The 16206-nt window shown below is 34.3% G+C and overlaps 2 protein-coding genes and 1 long non-coding RNA gene across 3 annotated transcripts in view; 2 read left to right on the top strand and 1 right to left on the bottom strand.

Moving 5' to 3' along the window:
* The window catches only part of LOC109085971 (protein phosphatase methylesterase 1-like), a 576397-nt gene that overhangs the window by 313737 nt on the left and 246454 nt on the right, over positions 1-16206 (bottom strand). The window lies entirely within an intron of this gene.
* The window catches only part of rnf150b (ring finger protein 150b), a 581444-nt gene that overhangs the window by 325993 nt on the left and 239245 nt on the right, over positions 1-16206 (top strand). The gene's annotated exons all lie outside the window — the stretch shown is intronic.
* LOC109048580 lies at positions 491-14417 on the top strand. Its single transcript, XR_006153390.1, has 7 exons — positions 491-528; positions 1400-1444; positions 11897-11950; positions 12032-12068; positions 13292-13345; positions 14190-14243; positions 14386-14417. It is a non-coding gene; the product is annotated as an uncharacterized LOC109048580 (long non-coding RNA).

Raw genomic sequence — 16206 nt, 5'->3', positions numbered from 1 at the left:
GGTTTTCATACATTTGTTAAATTGTTCCTTGATTCTCAGAGATTCTTCATAAAGTCAGTGTCCACTTCTTGAAACTCTTGAGAGCACCACATTTTGGTTTAATTTTGGGAAGTGTTCATCCTGAGAAAGCCCTCAAATGTACGAGCTTGCTAAAATCACAACACAGATGGTGTGCCAGCTGGGCTCCTGCCCACCGTCTGCAGCAGAATGATTAATCACCGGCATCTCCAGCACGGATGAAAGCTTGCTGGAAGACGTTCAGAGGCCCCTGGGCTCTCAGAGACACAAGCAAACATGCAGATGCTCTCCTGAACTGCAGAACTGCTGCCATTTACACAGCAGATCCTTTACAGTAACATGCACTTATCAGGAAATAGTTAAATAACTACAAGATCAGAATGACACCCAAACGAGGCGTTCAGATGTGTGATCTGACCAAAATAAAAATAAGCTTAATTTCATATAACTTCGCAATCTGATCAAATAGAACTGGGTGAGCGAGGGCCGCCCGGACCAGATGGAAACGAGGTATGAGTCTCTCTGCCATCAGATGAACACTTTTATATAGAATTATTTGGACAATATATCTATATTCATATTTTCATTTAGGGAAAACCAAAGAGCACCATAGATTGCTTTTGGACAGTAGTACAAAAGTTTATTTTGATGTGCATAAATTATTTACATGAATTAAATTAATATATTAAAATTATGTGTTAATAATTAATGAATTGTTTGATTTATAATGATTTAATTTTTAAATATTTAACATTTAGGTTCAGCAATTTTATAAAAGTCCTATGTGCAGTTATATAGTAATAATAATAATAATAATCGGTCATATTGGGCGATTGTACAAGTCTATGGTTTTTAATTTACAATAATTATATATTATGTAAATATTAAGTATCACAATATGTACACTGTTCAAATGATTGGGGAGAATAAATAAGGACGACCAAATAATGTTAATTAAATTAAAAGTAAAGACTTTTACATTGGTATTTCAGATAAAGGCTGTTCTTTTGAACTTTCTATTCATCTTTGAATCCTGAAAAATAAAATGTATCATGGTTTCCACAAAAATATGATTCAACATTGATAATAATCAGAAATGAGCAGCAAATCGGCATATTAGAATGAAGATCATGTGACACTGAAGACTGGAGTAATGATGCTGAAAATTCAACTTTGATCACAGAAATAAATTACATTGTAAAAGATATTCACATAGAAAACAGCGGTTTTAAATTTTAAAACTATTTCACAATATTTACTGTATTTTTTTTTTCATATAAATGCAGCATTGATGAGCAGAAGAGACTTCTTTTAAAAACATTAAAAAAAACTTACGACCCTAAACTTTTGTTTGTTGTCGTTTGTTGTGCTCGTGTTTCAGGGACCTGTTGGAGGAACCGGCAGCAGTGGATTCCCAGGCCTGAGAGTGAGTCCTTACACACACATAGAAACACAGAAGGGTAAACCAGCTTCAGCGTCTGATGTCTGATATTAGTGTTCCTGTGGCTCAGTGGTAGAGCATTGTGTTAGCAGCGCGAAAGGTTGTGGGTTTGATTCCCAGGGAACACACATAGCAGAAAAATGTATAGCCTGAATGCACTATAAGTTGCTTTGGATAAAAGCGTCTGCCAAATGCATAAATGTAAATTACTGTATATAACACAGGCTTACAGCAGGGATTGAGGGCTCCTTTAATTTCTTTGTTCACCCGTTCTTTCCTCCATTCTTCGAACGAAAACATGCTCTTCTCCCTAATGTTTAGGAGAAATTTTTTCTCAAAAACTGCAGTCTTTCAATATCAGATTTGGATATTAGAAGCATATTAGTGTGTTATGTGTAAGCCAGGTTAAAGAGATGGGTTTTTAATCTCGATTTAAACTGCAAGAGTGTGTCTGCCTCCCGAACAATGTTAGGTAGGTTATTCCAGAGTTTGGGCGCCAAATAGGAAAAGGATCTGCTGCCCACAGTTGACAGAACCGGGCTAATATGGTCATACTTCCTGGTTCTAGTAAGAACTCTAGCTGCTGTGTTTTGGACTAACTGGAGTTTGTTTATTAAGCGTGCAGAACAACCACCCAATAAAGCATTACAATAATCTAACCTTGATGTCATAAACGCATGGATTAACATTTCTGCATTTGACAATGAGAGCATAGGTAGTAATTTACATATATTTTTGAATATTTTTTTACAATTTTTTTTTTTTTTTACAAATGCTAGAAACATGGCTTTCTAAGGAAAGATTGCCATCAAATAGCACACCTAGGTTCCTAACTGATGACGAAGAATTGACAGAGCAGCCATCAAGTCTTAAACAGCGTTCTAGGTTATTACATGCAGAGCTTTTAGGTCCTATAATTAACACCTCTGTTTTTTTCAGAATTTAGCAGTAAGAAATTACTCATCATCCAGTTTTTTTATATCGACTATGCATTCGGTTAGTTTTTCAAATTGGTATATTTCACTGGGCCGCAAAGAAATATAGAGATGAGTATCATCAGCATAACAGTGAAAACTAACACTGTGTTTCCTGATGATGTCTCCCAAGGGTAACATGTAAAGCGTGAAGAGTAACGGCCCTAGTACTGAGCCTTGCGGTACTCCATACTGCACTTGTGAACGATATGATACCTCTTCATTCACTGTTACGAACTGATGGCAGTCATATAAGTATGATTTAAACCATGCTAATGCACTGTCATTAATGCCAACAAAGTTTTCTAGTCTATGCAAAAGAATGCTGTGGTCAATAGTGTCGAACCAGCATTAAGATCCAATAGCACTAATAGAGAGATACAACCACGATCAGATGATAAGAGCAGGTCATTTGTAACTCTAAGGAGAGCAGTCTAAGTACTATGATACGGTCTAAATCTTGACTGGAAATCCTCACAGATACCATTTTTTTTTCTAAGAAGGAATATAATTGTGAGGATACTACATTTTCTAGTATCTTAAACAGAAAAGGGAGATTCGAGATCGGTCTGTAATTAACTAGTTCTTTGGGGTCTAGTTGTGTTTTTTTGATGAGAGTCTTAATAACAGCCAGTTTGAAGGTTTTGGGGACATATCCTAATGACAATGACGAATTAATAATAGTCAGAAGAGGATCTATGACTACTGGAAGCACCTCTTTTAGGAGCTTAGATGGAATAGGGTCTAACATACATGTTGTTGGTTTAGATGATTTAACAAGTTTATACAATTCTTCCTCTCCTATAGTAGAGAATGAGTTGAACTGTTCCTCAGGGGATCTAAAGTGCACTGTCTGATGCAATACTGTAGGTGACGGCTGCATGGTTACAATTTTATCTCTAATAGTATCGATCTTAGAAGTAAATAAAGTCATTACTGCTGTGCTGCTGGGAAATGTTAACACTTGTTGATGCTTTTTTTTTTCATTAATTTAGCCACTGTATTGAATAAATACCTGGGGTTATGTTTGTTTTCTTCTAAAAGAGATGAAAAGTAATCAGATCTAGCAGTTTTTAATGCTTTTCTGTAGGATAGGTTACTTCCCCGCCAAGCAGTACGAAATACCTCTAGTTTTGTTTTCCTCCAGCTGTTCTCCATTTTCCGGGCTGCTCTCTTTAGGATGCGAATGTGCTCATTATACCACGGTGTCAGACTGTTTTCCTTAATCTTCCTTAAGTGTAAAGGAGCAACTGTATCTAAAATGCTAGAAAAGAGAGAGTCCATAGTTTCTGTAACATCATCAAGTTGTTCTGAGGTTTTGGGTATGCTAAGGAATTGAGATAAATCAGGAAGAATACTAACAAATCAGTCTTTTGTGGTAGAAGTGATGGTTTTACTATACTTGTAACAAGAAGTAGAATTTACAAATTTAGCTACAGTATATGAAGTTTGCACAAAACTAAGTAATGATCTGAGATATTAGCGCTCGGCTGCATAATTAACACCATCAACATCAATTCCATGTGACGGTATTAAATCTAGAGTATGGTTTCGACAATGAGTAGGTCCTGAGACGTGTTGTCTAACAACAATAAAATACATAATAACTACAAAAAATGCTGATCCCAATGGATCTTTTTCATTTTCAACATGGATATTAAAATCACCAACAATTAAAACTTTATCTGCAGCCAGCACTCACTTGGATATAAAATCAACTCTTTACCGTATTTTACAGACTATAAGTCGCACCTAAGTATAAGTCGCATCAGTCCAAAAATACGTCATGACGAGGAAAAAAACATATATAAGTCGCACTGGACTATAAGTCGCATTTATTTAGAACCAAGAACCAAGAGAAAACAATACCGTCTACAGCCACGAGAGGGCTGCTCAGTGCTCCTGTAACCTCTCAGATCGGCTGCATATTTTACTACCTGCAGTTTGTAATCTGCAGAATAGGATTTTCTTTTTGGGGGCATTTTGTTTGCATTCAGTCTTTCTCAGTTGTCTTTAAGTTAATATTTCAGTTAACAGTTTTCAGTTGTTTTCAGTTAATGTTTTCAGGGGTATGCTACAGGAGCACTGAGCAGCATACACCCCCCCCTCTTTACACTATACGACAATGTTTTCTCTTGTTTCATTTCTCTTGGTTCATGTCAAATTAATTTTGATAAGTCGCACCTGACTATAAGTCGCAGGACCTGCCAAACTATGAAAAAAAGTGTGACTTATAGTCCGGAAAATACGGTAATAAAATCTGTATGGTGCCCTGGTGGCCTGTATACAGTAGCCAGAACAAACATCACAGGGGATTTATCATTAACACTTGTTTCTCTGGATAATGTTATATGAAGCACCAATACTTCAAACGAGTTATACTTGAAGCCCGCCCTCTGAGAAATACTGAAAACATTGTTATAAATTGAAGCAACACCTCCCCCTTTACCTTTTGGACATGGCTCATGTTTATAACAGTAATCTTGGGGGGGTAGACATATTTAAAATAATGTAATCATCAGGTTTAAGACAGGTTGCTGTCAAACAGAGCACATCTAGGTTATGATCAGTGATCATATCATTTACAAAAAGTGTTTTCGTAGAAAGGGACCTGATATTCAATAAGCCAAGCTTTATAATTTGTTTATCCGGATTGCATCTGTTTTTTATTTGTTGAATCTCAATTAAATTGTTAATCTTAAATTGTTTTGGACGTTTTTTTGTATTTTCTAGTTTGGGGAACAGACACAGTATCTATAGTGTGATATCTAGGTGAAAGAGTCTCTATGGACATTCTTACTGTCCTCAATTAAAGTTTGGATGCATGTCTCTAATTCTAAAATCTTCTCTGTCAGCCTAACTAATTCTCTGCATTTATCACATGTGAATCCCTTGTCGCCAACAGAGAGAGATAAACTATACATGTGGCCAGTGGTGCAAATAACACTAGCAGGATTACTCACCACAAACCATAAATGATCAAACAATCTTACCATTATTAACTTATGAAAAGAAAAAAAAAAACAGAGCGAGAGAGAAAAGAAATGGAGCAAGAGAGAGGAGAGGAGAAAAGAAAACAGCGATAGGCATGAATGGAAACACTAATGACAAGCTAACGAATGCTAACGCGCCGCAGGTGCGCTGCACTTGCGGATTTAGAATAAAAGCGAACGATCAAATTAATCAGATCAGATTGATAGATCATATCAGAAATATGGTGGGAATGAAGTTTTATCACTTTTAACAAGAGAGAGTGATAGTAAGATAGAGATTCTACAGAAAAACAAAGCTACACGGAGCAACAATCACAAACCAGCCAGGTTGTGTAAATCCACATGGGGTTCAGAGTATAATTTATTATCCACAGTAATTTTACACTTGTCTTGTACAAATATGTCATTTTGTTTCATAATTGCAGTGTATATGTTTTTCTTTATTTACCCCTAAAGAATGAAAGTGAAATGTGACAACATGCCCCGTAGGTGGGGTACACTGTAACTTCTGAGGGGCATGTTGTAACTTGACCATGAGACAGCTTGAAATGTTACCTGATCTAATGAAAAAAGAGCAAAGCATTAAAGAACTATCTAACCTGATAAATAACAGATTGGAGATTAAATTAATAGCAGATTTGTCTCATTTTAATTGAATGCTAAAAGCTAAGATGAAAATTTCCATCAGTCAGAAATTTACTTTTGCTATGGTAAAATAAATGTTCAGCGATATCTTCTAAAGATTTTTGAATTTTGGTGCACTTTTTTCTCTATATAGTGTTGATGTGGCAAGTAGTAAATGCTGTAAATTTTGTTGTGCAAGCATGTGTAGAAATATTTCATCCATGTATGTTATGATTAACCCCTCGTTAGTTTGTGCTCTGCGCTCTTCTAATGTGATGTGCTTGGTTAACTTCATGCTGATGCTGAGTGACTGTGATCCTGGCTGCTTTCTGTCTCTTTCATCTCTCCTGCAAGAGCAGATTTTGGCCAAAAGCAGCCGTTTATTAGCAGATCTCTGCTCCTGAACTGTTGAGGATTATTAATATCCTCTTGGCAGGAGCTGCTGGCAGGACTCAACTTTATACAGTAGCAGAACAAGCTGCTGAAAACCGTCCCAAAGACCTCTGAAAAACCCAAGAACTGGTTCGGAGTCAGGTTTCATATTCATGCGCAACATTACTAGTCAAACGTAAACAACAAAAGTTATGCAACTTATTGTTACTCAGCAGAAGAATAGTTTGTCCTGATTAGTACATTTACATTTAGTCATTTTGCAGACGCTTTTATCCAAAGCGACTTACAATTGGGGGATACATAAAACTTCTTATTAAAGAGGCAAACAGACACAGGAAGTGCTTGTAGTACCACATTTTAGCAATTTTTCAAATAAGTACAAGCTAGAAAGAGAAGGAATAAATAAAGAGAAAGGGTTTTTATTTAATTTTAAATAAAATAATTGTAATTTTTTTTAATTTTATGATGAAGTCAAGTAGCTTCGAAAGAGATGAGTTTTCAGCTGTCGCTTGAAAATTGTCAGGGATTCCGCGTTCCGGATAGGGGTGGGAAGATCATTCCATCAGCCAGGAATGGTGAACGAGAATGTTCTGGAAAGTGATTTTGAGCCTCTCTGTGATGGTACCACGAGGCGTCGCTTACTAGTAGATATCAGACGTCTGGAGGGGATGTAGATTCATAGTAGTGAGCGGAAGTAGGCGGGTGCTGAGCCTGTGGCTGTTCTATATGCAAGCATCAATGTCTTGAACTTGATGCGAGCTTCAACCGTTAGCCAGTGCAAGGAGATAAAGAGAGGTGTAACACTGGCTCTTTTGGGCTCTTTGAAGACCAGTCGTGCCGCTGCATTCTGAATCATTCGTAGAGGTTTGATTATGCTTGATGGAAGTCCAGCCAGAAGAGCATTGCAGTAGTCCAGCCTAGAAATGACAAGGGCCTGGACGAGAAGTTGTGCAGCATGTTAGAAAGGGCGTGATCTTTCTGATGTTGTGCAATGCAAACCTGCAAGATCGAGCAGTCTTTGCAATGTGGTCTTTGAAGGTCATCAAAGGTTACACCAAGATTTCTGACTGAAGTTGATGGGTTAATTGTAGAAGAACCTAGCTGGATAGAGAAATCAAGAAGCTCAGTCTTTGCCAGATATTCTTTCATCCATGCGACTTTCTTGAGATCCTCAGCAATTGTCAAATGATATAGCATAGTAATGGTAGGAGAATGTGCCTGTATGATGGGACCCAGTGATGTTGTGTATATGGAGAAGTCCAAGAACTATGAAACCATGACAAGTATGTGATACCCGCCCCTCCCCAAGCCACCCTGAAAAAGACCTAACAGTGAGATAGGATTCAAACCAGCGCAAATCCCTGTGATGCCCAGTGATGAGAGGGTGAGAGGAGGAAATCTGAATAGACAGTGTCAAAAGCAGCATAGATCCAGCAGCAATTTGATTTCTGAGCTTTTGCAATCCGTATGTACATTATTTTTATTTATTTATTGTATTTAATCACTATATCTTTCAAGATCTTATAATAATCAATAATATTAATTTAAAAATACTAAAACAAATCATTTACAGTTTGTATTTGTATGCATGGTGGTAGTATAAGCTACAATAAAACCCTGTACCAGCGAAATGGTCTTTTGGAAACTTAATGGCCACATTAAAGGTGCATTAAAACAACACAATCACAAAAACCAAATTACAACACCAAAAATCCACAAAATAAACACACACACAATCTTCACTTTATATCTCCAGCAAAATCACTATCAATATTTGGCAAGTCATGTGACAGTAATATTATTTTAGTGTAATTTAGATACTATTATACTTTTTATTTAATTTAATTTTATTTAATTTTATTTTATTTATTAATTTTTTATTTAATTTTTAAGCATGTTTCTGCCACTGAATAAAAAATAAAAAAGATAATTGCGACTTTTTTCCTCACAATTTCATGATATAAATTTGCTTTTGCGGATTATAATGTAATAAATGTCAGATATAAACTCATAATAGTGAGAAAAAAAGTTGTGTTACTTGCTATTTTTCCTCTCTTTTCCAAAGCTTTCGTAGTGTTTAAGCTTTTGTTTTAGTTTTATTACGTAACTACAATAACCCTGTTTACAGCAGCTTTAAAAGTAAAATTCACTTCTACATTCTACTTCTCATACATTCTCCACTCATTAAGCATGTGTTCAGATGCTGTAGTCTTTGCTTTCTGGAGTCTCTGCGGAGACATTCCTGTGTCAGAAAAGCCAATCATTGTACATTTCATGTTCAGTAAATGGTGTCTAGCAGTAGAGGACTCGTCTGCTCGTTCCGGCTTTAAAACACACGTGTCAGTGGTTGTTGAAAGCCCTGGGGCCATATAAAGTGCTGGACAGAGATGTCAGATGCGTTTGACTGCTGCTGGGTGTCAGACGGGAGATTTAGAGCGGGATGTTGCAGCGCTGCAGGTTCCTGATGTCTTTTCACGATGCTTTCACTGCTGTCTCTCTCTGCTGGCTCAACTGATGATCGGAGAGGTCACGATGAATCTTTTAGTAGGGATACTCCGATCCGCCTTTTTCACCTCCGATACCGATTCTAATACCTAGGGTTCAGTATTGGCCGATACCGATCCGATACCAGTGAATTTTTTTTTTTTCCCCCCATTTAAATAAATGTAGAATTTATATATCTCTGTGTGTGTAACTGATAATCAATCGTTCACAATCTACAAGATACAGACTACTTCATTATAAAGAAAAATAAATAAAATAAACAATAAATATGAAAAAATATAGGCCTATGTATATTCATAATCTATGACAAAAATGTATAATAAACTAGGTTAGTGGATAATTTGGCAGCAAAAGGTATTCTAGAAAAATCATTGCACAATTTTAGAAATCCAAACAGGTTACTAAAAAAAAAAAATTATATACATTACTATTTGTATTATTATAAAATCCATTCATTAAAAACGTTTATGAATGTGTTTATATATAAGTATATACTATAAAATTTAAATACATTTTTTTTAAATGTATAGCATATTTTTTAATAAGGCAACAACATATGATAGATACGATAGGACAAAACCAATAGAGTGCAGCACAAATCACGCATCAATTTCTCTTCCCTTTGTGCTTTGCGCCTGACACTATGTAGCTTCAAATTCATCATTCTGCACACCGGATGCGCACATTGTAAGCACTTCATGTTAAAAAGTGCCACAAAAGGAAGAGAAATTGATGCATGGTGTATTATATCTATGAACAGTTATTGAGCCTTTCTTTTAACAGTTTTTTTACAAATCAAGTATACAGTAACCGAACGTGAAAGAGTGTTCCAACCTCAAACTTTCAACTTATATTTACATGTAAAGCTGCTTGTCTTAAGATCCCAGACTCAGTTTAACTATTAAACTATTATCTCTGAATCTCTGCTCACTAACTCCAGAAGCTGTGGTTTGTTTCTCATACATCACATTATGATTCCCTGTTGGGAGTTCTGTTCGTGGGATGTTTTTGAACATTCGCAGATTGATGCGTTTTCTGCAGGCATTAGAATATCAAATGAGTCGTATTTCACCTTCTTTTCTTTCTTCTGTCTGTTTTATTACGTGCAGCAGACAGAAGAGCTTTTTTATGGACTGTGTGTGATTTGTTTGTGATCTGTGGGTCTTTCACAATCCTCTACCAGCTCCAGATGAGCAGCTTTCCTTTGAAACACGTCTTCTCAAGTTAAATAAACAGAGAGCTGTGGCATTACCATGATTTGTGGTCACGGTCATCATTAATGTTATGGTTTTACCTTATGTTCTCTTATAATGCAGTAGAAACAGAAGAGCATCATCTCTCCGGCTCTGAGATGTTTGCACATTATTCCTGTAGGTTTGAGGTGAAATGAAGAGGCTGCTTCCCATGAATCAGTGCAGACATGAGTGGGTTTATAAACGCTGTTCTGAGTTCATGTCTGCAGTCTCTTAATGAGAAACAGCATCTCTCTGCAGTACCTGCTCTCTCTGTAAGTGCTGCTTTCACAACAGCATTCATAGAAATCTTGAGCTCAGACCAAAAACGCTGGATCTGTATCGTGAAGAAGTGTTTTTGATTTTAAAAATACACAGATACGATCAGAAAATATATTCCACCGTATATATTCCCCTGCACTGTAGAATGATACTTCAGTATTATGATCAGTAAGTCATGGCAACACGCTTTTTCCTTTCTTATTAGAATAATAACAGATTTCAGCTTCTGTTTCTTTTTAACTTGTACAAGATACAATTAGATTATTTTAAAAATCATTTTGATATAATTAAGTTGAAATTACTTGCACAGACAATTTGATTCAACATACAAATTTAAAGCAGCAACTTTTTTTTTCCAGTGTACATACAAGTAACTTGAAGTAGATGTATATAAATTAGTAGATATATAAAAATTAATTAAACCCTAATTTATACCTTCCTTATAATTACCTATTTTTATCATATATATTTCAGATATATGTTTAAATTTAAACCTCATCTACAATAAAAAAATAAAAAAATTAAAAAATGTATATATATATATATATGTATACTTATATATATATACAAAAAAAAAAAAAATACATAAAAATAAAAAAAAGAAAAAAATGTTATATACTTGTGTGTGTATATATATTTTTCTTTCCTGCTATATATTTAGGTATTTTTTGTCAATTGTAAAGTAAGAATATATGAATATTTGGATAAATAAACTTAAATGTTATTTTTATATTTTTATTTTAAATTAGATTTTTTTTTCCAAAATTATTATTATTATTTACATTTACATTACATTTCAGCAAGATTACTTTTGTTGTTGTTGTTGTTGTTGTTGCTTTGGTGGTACACTACTGATTTGGACAAATCTTATTATTATTTTTTTTTTTATATGTGTATTTGTTCCCTTGGAATATCATGGATATGCATTCATATATTGTTATTATTATTGTTGCTATTTAAATTAATGAAATATTCAATTCAAAAACATTTAAAAATCATTACTTTATTTGATTGGCCTTTTTTTTTTTTTTTTTTTGTATGGCTTACAGTACCATAATTCCTTCATTACTACCTTTTTACCAAAGAATGTGCTTGTAAAAGAAAACTGTTCCTTCTGCAAGATAATACAGATTAAAACTTTCCCTTGACCTTCTGTCCCGACCGTGAGTGGCCATAAAGCTCATTTAGACACTGTGGGAAGCGGGTTAATTCTGCTCGTTCAGGAGTAATTGTCTGAACGTGCGTGTGAGAGTTCAATCACAGATAAAGTGTGTTCAGGACTCTGCGTTTCTAACATGTAGTTTGCGAGAAGCCAGAAACTCACATCAGATGATGGTCATGATGGCAGACGGTGGGAATGTCCTCATAAAGCTGTCCTTCAGTGTCCATCACTGCATTATTCACTGAATGCTGGGTGTCTGTCTCATCTCTTAGGGTGATCCGGGGCCTGAGGGACCCCGTGGCTTTCCTGGCATTGTGGGACCTCAGGTAACGTCCTGTCACGTTACGCCTCAGTGTTTCTGTAACCTGATTGGCTGAACACTGAAGATCTTGTTCTCTCATTGGCAGGGCCTGACCGGAGGGGTGGGGCCTCCTGGAATGAAAGGTGATAAGGTGATTTAAATATTTCTATTATTGCAGCGAACAAGTGAACTTATAAGGTTAATGTGTTGAGAAATGGACTAACATGTCCAGACAAATAAAACTGTATTTATCTGTAAATAAATAAACGCTCTGCCCATGTGTATTATACTTAACTTTGCTCCTCATGAATTTGGTTTATGAATGTGACCAGGGCTGGAATCATGGTTATTATAGTTAACTATAACTGAAACAATGCAAAAAAAAAAAACAGATTTTTTTTGTTGCTTGAAATAGAATAATGTTAACTGAAATAAAATATTTAAAAAATGTAAATTTATTTTATTTGAGCTAGTTTTCAAACATTTCTCTTAACTTGGTATACTAAAATAGTGTATTAAATACTAAAATAGTATACAAACATAACTTAAAAAATAATTACTAAAAAGTGTGTGTGTGTGTGTATATACAAATATATATATATATATATATATATATATATATATATATATATATATATATATATATATATATATATATATATTACAGAAGCTTTAAAATTAAAATTGAAAAAACGACCAAAACACACAACAAAATTACAGAAAAAACAAAACCAAAATATAAAAAAATATATATAATGGTATTTAAGTTAAGAAAACACACACACACACAATAATAAAATTAAAAAAAAACACAAACACACACAATAATATAAAAGCATTAAAATATAAAAATACAATAATAGTAATGCATTAATATATATATATATATAAACACATAATAAAAAAATAACCTTAAACTTATTTTACTTCAACAATTCTCAAACAACATTAACTTGATTAACCAAACTAAATAAAACAAAAAAAAAAAAAATAAAAGCAAAAAAAAAAAATAAAAAAAAAAAAATAAACAACAAAATAATGAGTACAAAGTACAAAAATAAAAAATAATTCAAAAAAAAAAAAAAAAAAAAAAAAATCTGTAAAATATCTCAGTGATACTAAAATAACAATGGCTGGAATCTAAACAAAGAAAAAGCTCAAATATGGGAAAATTTTTATTTGCATCACATGTTTTCATCACTACATCATTCTCAGACTCCCATTTGTGTTATTCATCACTGCAGTGTTATTTTAACATGTGCAAACTCATGAGTGCTGCTGTATATGTACAGTATGAATGCATACATGAGATCAGTTCAGGCATGTTGTGTTCTGTATTCTGTAATCCTGATGCTGTATGATTTAGGGTGAACCTGGATTGAGGGGTGAACCGGGAGAAACTGGTTATCAGGGTGACAAGGTGAGCGTCAGAGTGTTTTCTAACATAAACAAGCTTTATAGGGTCATGAAATAGTTTTGGGTGTGTCTGTGGAGGGTCTTGGAGACATTTGTACACTGATTAGTGTATTGTATGTATGAATGAAAATCTGCTCCAGGAAACTCTAAAATGCACTATTTACGTGCACCTTTAAGATTCATGCATTTGAATTGCATATTACATTTCCATCCATTTGCATTTCACAGTTTTAGCATATACTAATAAACTTTATGTGATGCATGTTTGTCAGTCATACCTAAAAGAAACAGGCCAGATTTCTGCTCTCAAAAAAAATCATGGCATAGTTAATTTTTAACTATTTGCGTCTATTTTGCGTCTATTTAAATAATCATACAATATAGATAGATAGATAGATAGATAGATAGATAGATAGATAGATAGATAGATAGATAGATAGATAGATTTTATATTTTAGTTTATTCTTATTATATATAATTCCGTATTTTATGCTAAAATCAAAATAAATTTTATTTTGTTATATAACAAAACAATTAATTTTTAGGAAGTACTGTTACAGTATTTCTTAAAAAGATGTCTGACCTGTTTCATTTATGTATGACTGACAAATATGAATCATGTTAAGTTTATTAGTTTGTTTATGTTAAAACTGTGTAATCCAAATGCATGGAAATGCTATTTGCAATTCAAATGCATAAATCGTGAATAATTTTTGAGTGTGAAACCCAAGTAATCGTGAACTTCTGGTTAAGATTTGCTGGTCTAAACGTGTGGGAATCCTGTCTGTGTCGATGGATTCAGTGTTTAATGCAGACAGTGAGGAGACGTTGTGTATTGTTTGTTCCAGGGAACGGCTGGTAATCCAGGACCGACAGGACCACGCGGAAAACCAGGACCTCTCGTAAGACCACCTGTGTTCAATTCAAACGAATGCTGTGATTGTCAGTAAACCAGCAAATCTGGTTGGAAGTCTGAGAGTCTAAACTATGGTCACCTTTGATGTATTTTTGTGATGTTTATATTTGATATTCTCTCTCTGAAAGGGGAAACCGGGTGAACCGGGACCACAGGGGCCTCCGGGGCCACCAGGACCTGAGGTGAGGTCAGGATTGTGTGGAGCTTTGGTTTTGATTGAGTCATGAACAAACGTCCAGTTTGCTTATAATGTAAACCAATGAGATCATTCTAACAGTTCAGCAGAAACTGACATAAAATGATCTAAATATCAGTCGTGGCTCTATACCTCCAGTAATAAGATGAGATGTAAATGGTCCAAACGTATAATGCAGTGATTGAGAGATGAAGAAATTAAGGCTTTTCAGAAGAGGCCTGGAGGCTTGTGAAGATCATTCCTCCGCTGAGGAACAGTGAACGTAAAGCTTCTGGAAACAAACGCTCCTCAAAAGATCCTGATGATCAGATTTGAGACTCTAAAACATGATTGATGGAGAATCAAGTAAAGCTGAGCTGCTTCAGTCCAGTAAGGGTTCATCTGGAGATATTACTGCAGTTATTCTGACCTTTACTTGATCAAAATCACTCAAGATCTGACACTAAAAGTTACACTAAAAGAGCTTTTACTGGATAAAACACTCTAAACTCTCAATCAGAGACAGAAGACAGGAGATAGTGTGTGACAGGTTTAACAGCAAGGTTTTGATCATTTAGAGGCCTTTGTGTATTAAATATGATATAGTACAGTGGCCTGGTTTCACAGACAGGGCTTAGATTAAGCCAGCATTAGTCCATAGTTCAATTAGGACATTTTAGTCATTTTTATAAACATGACTGGTGTGCATCTTGAGACACTGACATATTTTAAGACCAATCAGTGCAAGTTCTTTTATTTGAAGTGGCTCAAATACAGCTCATCTTACATTTTCATCTGGGACTGAGCTTAAGCCTTAGCAGGCTTTATAGGATTCAGTTAAACTATCAGATGCATCAGAAATGTAGCTCAGCCTAAGACTAAAGTACATTACAAACACCACAAGCAGATGAAATCACATATTCAGATTTATTCAGTATTTCTGCACTGATTTTGAGTAAACTTTCTAAATTTTGTATGGATTATGTTTAAGTTTGGTGAGATTTCAAGATTTCACGCTCTTATTAGATCAGTGCATGTAGATGCCTGCAGTCAAAGCCTTCTTTAATACAACAAAACATTAATCACATTAGAGCTGTTTATAGTCTATTTGTGTTAGTTAGTTTTTTTGTTGTTGTTTGTCTGTTGTTAATCCCGAACATAACTGTGGCTCCTCGCAGCTTTATCATAGTAAACTTAGAAGCATCTGTGCTGCAAATAGATGAAACTCATCCAGGCAAGAGATTAAGGTCTCATGTGCTAGTTTGATAGCAGCTAGGTGTCTGGGAAGTTGCCCTCTAGTGGCACTTCTGTGTTATTTAATGTGCATAGTGTTCCTTATTATTAAATATATCCTATTAATATAAAAACAAAAAAAATTGTTATTGTTATTACAATTTACATATTTATTGAATATCTTACCACGTATTATTATATTACAGAAATAATGATAATGTATTGTGAAAATACATTCATGTTGATTTTAAGAGTAAAACATCAGACCTAAATATAATAATAATAGTATGTTTATTTATTTATTTATTTAAATAACAATAATAATACTCATAATAATTAAATAATCAATATATTATAATCAAATTATTATTAATATTGTAAAATTATGTATTATTAGTAGTAGTATACATTTTCTAATTGTATATATTTATTTAAAATCTTGCTGCATTGAAATAAAATGAATTGCGAAACACCCTTCATGTGGACTTCATCAGACCTATATATATTTGTATTTATTTATTTATTAGAATTATTATTAAAT

The sequence above is a fragment of the Cyprinus carpio genome, chromosome A23, assembly GCF_018340385.1.
Source record: "Cyprinus carpio isolate SPL01 chromosome A23, ASM1834038v1, whole genome shotgun sequence".
Classification (NCBI taxonomy): Eukaryota; Metazoa; Chordata; class Actinopteri; order Cypriniformes; family Cyprinidae; genus Cyprinus; species Cyprinus carpio.
This window is presented reverse-complemented; position numbering and strand designations above follow the sequence as displayed.